The sequence below is a fragment of the Choloepus didactylus genome, chromosome 4 (assembly GCF_015220235.1).
Source record: "Choloepus didactylus isolate mChoDid1 chromosome 4, mChoDid1.pri, whole genome shotgun sequence".
NCBI classification, from domain to species: Eukaryota; Metazoa; Chordata; class Mammalia; order Pilosa; family Megalonychidae; genus Choloepus; species Choloepus didactylus.
Window position 1 is genome coordinate 177,197,900 of NC_051310.1, and position 10,329 is coordinate 177,208,228.

Consider the following 10,329-nt stretch of genomic DNA (forward strand, 5'->3'; position numbering starts at 1 on the left):
GACAGTTTCTAAATGTACAAATATAAAAATGTTCTCACATGTGGAAGAATAAATGAATATCAACCATGCAAAGTGTAGAAAAAGGGATGGTATTTGGTAAAAAACATAATCAAAGCAAACTGGAGTCTATGGTCAACCATTACATTGTAATATACTTCCATTAAATGCAACAAGGCAAAATACCAAGGTTATATGTGTATGAGAGAGGAGGCGGGGCAAGATGGCAGACTGGTGAGCTGTATGTTTTAGTTACTCCTCCAGGAAAGTAGGTAGAAAGCCAGGAACTGCGTGGACTGGACACCACAGAGCAATCTGTCTTTGGGCATACTTCATACAACACTCATGAAAATGTCGAACTGCTGAGATCAGCGAAATCTGTAAGTTTTTGCGGCCAGGGGACCCGCGCCCCTCCCTGCCAGGCTCAGTCCCGTGGGAGGAGGGGCTGTCAGCTCCGGGAAGGAGAAGGGAGAACTGCAGTGGCTGCTCTTATCGGAAACTCATTCTACTGATCCAGACTCCAACAATAGATAGACTGAGACCAGACACCAGAGAATCTGAGAGCAGCCAGCCCAGCAGAGAGGAGACAGGCATAGAAAAAAAAAAACAACACGAAAAACTCCAAAATAAAAGCAGAGGATTTTTGGAGTTCTGGTGAACACAGAAAGGGGAAGGGCGGAGCTCAGGCCCTAAGGCGCATATGCAAATCCCGAAGAAAAGCCGATCTCTCTGCCCTGTGGACCTTTCCTTAATGGCCCTGGTTGCTTTGTCTCTTAGCATTTCAATAATCCATTAGATCTCTGAGGAGGGCCCATTTTTTTTTTTTTTAATCCTTTTTTCTTTTTCTAAAACAATTACTCTAAGAAGCCCAATACAGAAAGCTTCAGAGACTTTCAATTTGGGCACGTCAAGTCAAGAGCAGAACTAAGAGAACTCTGAGACAAAAGGCAATAATTCAGTGGCTGAGAAAATTCACTAAACACCACAACTTCCCAAGATAAGGGGGGTGTCTGCTCACAGCCACCATCCTGGTGGACAGGAAACACTCCTGCCCATCGCCAGCCCCATAGCCCAGAGCTGCCCCAGACAACCCAGTGTGATGGAAGTGCTTCAAACAATAGGCACACACCACAAAACTGGGCGTGGACATTAGCCTTCCCTGCAACCTCAGCTGATTGTCCCAGAGTTGGGAAGGTGGAGCAGTGTGAATTAACAAAGCCCCATTCAGCCATCATTTGAGCAGACTGGGAGCCTCCCTACACAGCCCAGCAGCCCAGAACTGCCCTGGGGGGACGGCACTCACCTGTGACATAGCACAGTCAACCCTCAACAGAGGACCCGGGGTGCACAGCCTGGAAGAGGGGCCCACTTGCAAGTCTCAGGAGCCATATGCCAATACCAAGGACGTGTGGTTCAGTGGCAGAGACAAACTGTGGCAGGACTGAACTGAAGGATTAGACTATTGCAGCAGCTTTAAAACTCTAGGATCACCAGGGAGATTTGATTGTTAGGGCCACCCGCCCTCCCCGACTGCCCAGAAACACGCCCCACATACAGGGCAGGCAACACCAACTACACACGCAAGCTTGGTACACCAATTGGGCCCCACAAGACTCACTCCCCCACTCACCAAAAAGGCTAAGCAGGGGAGAACTGGCTTGTGGAGAACAGGTGGCTCGTGGACGCCACCTGCTGGTTAGTTAGAGAAAGTGTACTCCACGAAGCTGTAGATCTGATAAATTAGAGATAAGGACTTCAATAGGTCTACAAACCCTAAAAGAACCCTATCAAGTTCAGCAAATGCCACGAGGCCAAAAACAACAGAAAATTATAAAGCATATGAAAAAACCAGACAATATGGATAACCCAAGCCCAAGCACCCAAATCAAAATACCAGAAGAGACACAGCACCTAGAGCAGCTACTCAAAGAACTAAAGATGAACAATGAGACCATAGTACGGGATATAAAGGAAATCAAGAAGACTCTAGAAGAGCATAAAGAAGACATTGCAAGACTAAATAAAAAAATGGATGATCTTATGGAAATTAAAGAAACTGTTGACCAAATTAAAAAGATTCTGGACACTCATAGTACAAGACTAGAGGAAGTTGAACAACGAATCAGTGACCTCGAAGATGACAGAATGGAAAATGAAAGCATAAAAGAAACAATGGGGAAAAAAATTGAAAAAATCGAAATGGACCTCAGGGATATGATAGATAATATGAAACGTCCAAATATAAGACTCATTGGTGTCCCAGAAGGGGAAGAAAAGGGTAAAGGTCTAGGAAGAGTATTCAAAGAAATTGTTGGGGAAAACTTCCCAAATCTTCTAAACAACATAAATACACAAATCATAAATGCTCAGCGAACTCCAAATAGAATAAATCCAAATAAACCCACTCTGAGACATATACTGATCACACTGTCAAACACAGAAGAGAAGGAGCAAATTCTGAAAGCACCAAGAGAAAAGCAATTCACCACATACAAAGGAAACAGCATAAGACTAAGTAGTGACTACTCAGCAGCCACCATGGAGGCAAGAAGGCAGTGGCACGATATATTTAAAATTCTGAGTGACAAAAATTTCCAGCCAAGAATACTTTATCCAGCAAAGCTCTCCTTCAAATTTGAGGGAGAGCTTAAATTTTTCACAGACAAACAAATGCTGAGAGAATTTGCTAACAAGAGACCTGCCCTACTGGAGATACTCAAGGGAGCCCTACAGACAGAGAAACAAAGACAGGACAGAGAGACTTGGAGAAAGGTTCAGTACTAAAGAGGTTCGGTATGGGTACAATAAAGGATATTAATAGAGAGAGGGGAAAAATATGGGAAACATAAACCAAAGGATAAGATGGCCGATTCAAGAAATGCCTTCACGGTTATAACGTTGAATGTAAATGGATTAAACTCCCCAATTAAAAGATATAGATTCGCAGAATGGATAAAAAAAAATGAACCATCAATATGTTGCATACAAGAGACTCATCTTAGACACAGGGAAACAAAGAAACTCAAAGTGAAAGGATGGAAAAAAATATTTCATGCAAGCTACAGCCAAAAGAAAGCAGGTGTAGCAATATTAATCTCAGGTAAAATAGACTTCAAATGCAGGGATGTTTTGAGAGACAAAGAAGGCCACTACATACTAATAAAAGGGGCAATTCAGCAAGAAGAAATAACAATCATAAATGTCTATGTACCCAGTCAAGGTGCCACAAAATACATGAGAGAAACACTGACAAAACTAAAGGAAGCAATTGATGTTTCCACAATAATTGTGGGAGACTTCAACACAGCACTCTCTCCTATAGATAGATCAACCAGACAGAAGACCAATAAGGAAACTGAAAACCTAAACAATCTGATAAATGAATTAGATTTAACAGACATATACAGGACATTACATCCCAAATCACCAGGATACACATACTTTTCTAGTGCTCACGGAACTTTCTCCAGAATAGATCATATGCTGGGACATAAAACAAGCCTCAATAAATTTAAAAAGATTGAAATTATTCAAAGCACATTCTCTGACCACAATGGAATACAATTAGAAGTCAATAACCATCAGAGACTTAGAAAATTCACAAATATCTGGAGGTTAAACAACACACTCCTAAACAATCAGTGGGTTAAAGAAGAAATAGCAAGAGAAATTGCTAAATATATAGAGACGAATGAAAATGAGAACACAACATACCAAAACCTATGGGATGCAGCAAAAGCAGTGCTAAGGGGGAAATTTATAGCACTAAACGCATATATTAAAAAGGAAGAAAGAGCCAAAATCAAAGCTAATGGATCAACTGAAGAAGCTAGAAAATGAACAGCAAACCAATCCTAAACCAAGTACAAGAAAAGAAATAACAAGGATTAAAGCAGAAATAAATGACATAGAGAACAAAAAAACAATAGAGAGGATAAATATCACCAAAAGTTGGTTCTTTGAGAAGATCAACAAGATTGACAAGCCCCTAGCTAGACTGACAAAATCAAAAAGAGAGAAGACCCATATAAACAAAATAATGAATGAAAAAGGTGACATAACTGCAGATCCTGAAGAAATTAAAAAAATTATAAGAGGATACTATGAACAACTGTATGGCAACAAACTGGATAATGTAGAGGAAATGGACAATTTCCTGGAAACATATGAACAACCTAGACTGACCAGAGAAGAAATAGAAGACCTCAACCAACCCATCACAAGCAAAGAGATCCAATCAGTCATCAAAAATCTTCCCACAAATAAATGCCCAGGGCCAGATGGCTTCACAGGGGAGTTCTACCAAACTTTCCAGAAAGAACTGACACCAATCTTACTCAAACTCTTTCAAAACATTGAAGAAAATGGAACACTACCTAACTCATTTTATGAAGCTAACATCAATCTAATACCAAAACCAGGCAAAGATGCTACAAAAAAGGAAAACTACCGGCCAATCTCCCTAATGAATATAGATGCAAAAATCCTCAACAAAATACTTGCAAATCGAATCCAAAGACACATTAAAAATATCATACACCATGACCAAGTGGGGTTCATTCCAGGCATGCAAGGATGGTTCAACATAAGAAAAACAATCAATGTATTACAGCACATTAAAAACTCAAAAGGGAAAAATCAATTCATCATCTCAATAGATGCTGAAAAAACATTTGACAAAATCCAACACCCCTTTTTGATAAAAACACTTCAAAAGGTAGGAATTGAAGGAAACTTCCACAACATGATAAAGAGCATATATGAAAAACCCACAGCCAGCATAGTACTCAATGGTGAGAGACGGAAAGCCTTCCCTCTAAGATCAGGAACAAGACGAGGATGCCCGCTGTCACCACTGTTATTCAACATTGTGCTGGAAGTGCTAGCCAGGGCAATCCGGCAAGACAAAGAAATAAAAGGCATCCAAATTGGAAAAGAAGAAGTAAAACTCTCATTGTTTGCAGATGATATGATCTTATATCTAGAAGACCCTGAGAAATCGACGATACAGCTACTAGAGCTAATAAACAAATTTAGCAAAGTAGCGGGATACAAGATTAATGCACATAAGTCAGTAATGTTTCTATATGCTAGAAATGAACAAACTGAAGAGACACTCAAGAAAAAGATACCATTTTCAATAGCAACTAAAAAAATCAAGTACCTAGGAATAAACTTAACCAAAGATGTAAAAGACCTATACAAAGAAAACTACATAACTCTACTAAAAGAAATAGAAGGGGACCTTAAAAGATGGAAAAATATTCCATGTTCATGGATAGGAAGGCTAAATGTCATTAAGATGTCAATTCTACCCAAACTCATCTACAGATTCAATGCAATCCCAATCAAAATTCCAACAACCTACTTTGCAGACTTGGAAAAGCTAGTTATCAAATTTATTTGGAAAGGGAAGATGCCTCGAATTGCTAAAGACACTCTAAAAAAGAAAAACGAAGTGGGAGGACTTACACTCCCTGACTTTGAAGCTTATTATAAAGCCACAGTTGCCAAAACAGCATGGTACTGGCACAAAGATAGACATATAGATCAATGGAATCAAATTGAGAATTCAGAGATAGATCCTCAGATCTATGGCCGACTGATCTTTGATAAGGCCCCCAAAGTCACTGAACTGAGTCATAATGGTCTTTTCAAAAAATGGGGCTGGGAGAGTTGGATATCCATATCCAAAAGAATGAAAGAGGACCCCTACCTCACCCCCTACACAAAAATTAACTTAAAATGGACCAAAGATCTCAATATAAAAGAAAGTACCATAAAACTCCTAGAAGATAATGTAGGAAAACATCTTCAAGACCTTGTATTAGGTGGCCACTTCCTAGACTTTACACCCAAAGCACAAGCAACAAAAGAGAAAATAGATAAATGGGAACTCCTCAAGCTTAGAAGTTTCTTCACCTCAAAGGAATTTCTCAAAAAGGTAAAGAGGCAGCCAACTCAATGGGAAAAAATTTTTGGAAACCATGTATCTGACAAAAGACTGATATCTTGCATATACAAAGAAATCCTACAACTCAATGACAATAGTACAGACAGCCCAATTATAAAATGGGCAAAAGATATGAAAAGACAGTTCTCTGAAGAGGAAATACAAATGGCCAAGAAACACATGAAAAAATGTTCAGCTTCACTAGCTATTAGAGAGATGCAAATTAAAACCACAATGAGATACCGTCTAACACCGGTTAGAATGGCTGCCATTAAACAAACAGGAAACTACAAATGCTGGAGGGGATGTGGAGAAATTGGAAGTCTTATTCATTGTTGGTGGGACTGTATAATGGTTCAGCCACTCTGGAAGTCAGTCTGGCAGTTCCTTAGAAAACTAGATATAGAGCTACCATTCGATCCAGCGATTGCACTTCTCGGTATACACCCGGAAGATCGGAAAGCAGTGACACGAACAGATATCTGCACGCCAATGTTCACAGCAGCATTATTCACAATTGCCAAGAGATGGAAACAACCCAAATGTCCTTCAACAGATGAGTGGATAAATAAAATGTGGTATATACACACGATGGAATACTACGCGGCAGTAAGAAGGAACGATCTCGTGAAACATATGACAACATGGATGAACCTTGAAGACATAATGCTGAGTGAAATAAGCCAGGCACAAAAGAGAAATATTATATGCTACCACTAATGTGAACTTTGAAAACTGTAAAACAAATGGTTTATAATGTAGAATGTAGGGGAACTAGCAGTAGAGAGAAATTAAGGAAGGGGGAACAATAATCCAAGAAGAACAGATAAGCTATTTAACGTTCTGGGGATGCCCAAAAATGACTATGGTCTGTTAATTTCTGATGGATATAGTAGGAACAAGTTCACAGAAATGTTGCTATATTAGGTAACTTTCTTGGGGTAAAGTAGGAACATGTTGGAAGTTAAGCAGTTATCTTAGGTTAGTTGTCTTTTTCTTACTCCCTTGTTATGGTCTCTTTGAAATGTTCTTTTATTGTATGTTTGTTTTCTTTTTAACTTTTTTTTTCATACAGTTGATTTAAAAAAGAAGGGAAAGTTAAAAAAAAAAAAAAGAAAGAAAGAAAAACAAGGAAAAAAAAAGATGTAGTGCCCCCTTGAGGAGCCTGTGGAGAATGCAGGGGTATTCGCCTACCCCACCTCCATGGTTGCTAACATGACCACAGACATAGGGGACTGGTGGTTTGATGGGTTGAGCCCTCTACCATAAGTTTTACCCTTGGGAAGACGGTTGCTGCAAAGGAGAGGCTAGGCCTCCCTATATTTGTGCCTAAGAGTCTCCTCCTGAATGCCTCTTTGTTGCTCAGATGTGGCCCTCTCTCTCTGGCTAAGCCAACTTGAAAGGTGAAATCACTGCCCTCCCCCCTACGTGGGATCAGACACCCAGGGGAGTGAATCTCCCTGGCAACGTGGAATATGACTCCCGGGGAGGAATGTAGACCCAGCATCATGGGACGGAGAACATCTTCTTGACCAAAAGGGGGATGTGAAAGGAAATGAAATAAGCTTCAGTGGCAGAGAGATTCCAAAACGAGCCGAGAGGTCACTCTGTTGGGCACTCTTACGCACACTTTAGACAACCCTTTTTAGGTTCTAAAGAATTGGGGTAGCTGGTGGTGGATACCTGAAACTATCAAACTACAACCCAGAACCCATGAATCTCGAAGACAGTTGTATAAAAATGTAGCTTATGAGGGGTGTCAATGGGATTGGGAAAGCCATAAGGACCACACTCCACTTTGTCTAGTTTATGGATGGATGAGTAGAAAAATAGGGGAAGGAAACAAACAGACAAAGGTAACCAGCGTTCTTTTTTACTTCAATTGCTCTTTTTCACTCTAATTATTATTCTTGTTATTTTGTGTGTGTGCTAATGAAGGTGTCAGGGATTGATTTAGGTGATGAATGTACAACTATGTAATGGTACTGTAAACAATCAAAAGTATGATTTGTTTTGTAAAAAAAAAAATAAAAAAAAAAATGTGTATGAGAGGGGGATATAAGGGAGGAATATGGGATTTTTGGTAGTGGTGCTGTTTTCTGTCCTTACTATTATATTGTATTGAATGGCATTTTATTTTTCTTTTTATTATCTTTTTTTATTATTTGCCAAAAAAAAAAACTTTCTCATAGTAATTAATATGTTCAAGTGCTGACTATAGTGATAAATATACAACTATATGATGATATCATGAACTGATTGTATACAGTGGATAATTGTGTGGTCTGTGAACGTATCTCTAAAATTGTAGGAAAAATATTAATTGGTAAAAGTGCAGGAGAAAACATGGAGAGAGGGATGCACCTAGTTACTGTTGATGAGGAGACAGAATGGTGTAGTCTTTCTGGGGGTCAGTGTGGTGGTTCCATAAGAACCTAAGTATGTGGAGGCCATAAGGTCCTGAAAACTCATTATGGGGTATGTACTTGGAAGATCTGAGAGCAGAGACATGAATGGACATTTGCACAATGCTGTTTATGGGGGCTGTATTCATGATTTGCAATAGGTGGAGGTGGACTAAGGATTCACTGATTGAGGAACAGAATGGTGAACTGTGGTGAATGCCTACAATGGAATACTGAGCAACTATGAGAAGGAGTGAAGTTGTGAGACACACAAAGAGGTGAATGGATCCTGTAGACAGCATTTTGAGTGAAGTACACCAGAAACAAAGGCAAACACTACAATGCCTCACCAAAATGGCCTAACTAAAATGTGTAAGCTCAGAATTGAATCTTAGAGCACAGCCTAACAGGTAAACAATTCTTGTAATAGTCCTTAGATTGTAAGCTCCTACAGGAGTCAAATCTATTCCTGAATTGTAATGGCTATCTCCAAACTCTGAGATGTTGATCCCTTTGTGTATAACCTGCTTGGTCTCTGGAACATTGGGTATCTGTGTGACATCTGAAACACAGAGCTAGAGCTCGGCAGATATGAATGTCAGTATTAATGCATACAGCAACTGTTAAAAAAGTATGGTAAAAAGTGCCCAGTCTTCAATTAGAGATATGAATGAAGCAGATCTAGTTAAGACTAGGGCAAATCAGGCCAAAGGGTGATGGTTGAAACTGACTGTGTGTTAAAACTTCAACTTCCATGTGAGACCAAGGGAAGAGATGTTTAGTTGGTGCAGGATCTGTATTTTTTAAACAATATAACTTCTACAGTCAGTTTGTTCAAACACTATAATTACATGGAACTTTGAATAGGAAGTGAGATACAGTAGGTCTGTATAGGTTAGAGTGAAATAGCAACACATCCCAAAGTAATTGCAGTGGAGAATAAAGGTATATATGTGGGCCCACCCCCCGAGGAGCTGGGGGAGGATGCAGAGGTGTTGGACTTCCTCACCTGGATTGTTGCTGATATTCTCACAAACACTGGGGACTGATGGCTTGATGTGCTGAGCCCTGTCTTGGGGCTTGCCCCTATGAAGCTTGTTACTGCAAAAGAGAGGCTAAACCTCCTTATAATTGTGCCTGAGTCTCCCCCTGAGTACCTCTTTGTTCCTCACATGTGGCCCTCTCTCTCTAACTAAGCCACCTCAGCAGGTGAACTCACTGCCCTCCCCCCTACATGGGACCTGACTCCCAGGGGTGTAAATCTCCCTGGCAATGCAGGATATGACTCCTGGGGATGGATCCTGACCCAGTATTGTGGAAATGAGAATATCTTCTTGACCAAAAGGGGATGCAAAATGAAATGAAATAAAGCTTCAGTGGCTGAGAGATTTCAAATGGAGTCGAAAGGTCATTCTGGTGGATACACTATATAGATAACATTTTTTAGGTTTTAATGTATTGGAATAGATAGAAGTAAATACCTGAAACTATCAAACTCCAATCCAGTAGCCTTGACTCTTGAGGACGATTGTATAACAATGTAGCTTACAAGGGATGACGGTGTAATCATGAAAAACTTGTAGATCACACTCCCTTTATCCAGTGTATGGATGGATGAGTAGAAAAATGGGGGCAAAAACTAAATGAAAAATAGGGTGGGATGGGGGGAATGATTTGGGTGTTCTTTTTTACTTTTATTTTTTATTCTGATTCTGATTCTCTCTGGTGTAAGGAAAATGTTCAAAAATAGATTAGGGCGATGAATGCATAACTATATGATGGTACTGTGAACTATAGGTGAGTATATGATATGTGAATATATCGCAACAAAACTGAATTTAAAATAAATAAATAAATAAATACATACATACATACATACATAAATGGGAAAAGACATGGACAGACACTTTTCTGAAGAGGTAATACAAATGGCTCAAAAAACATATGAAAAGATGCTCAACTTCACTGGCTATT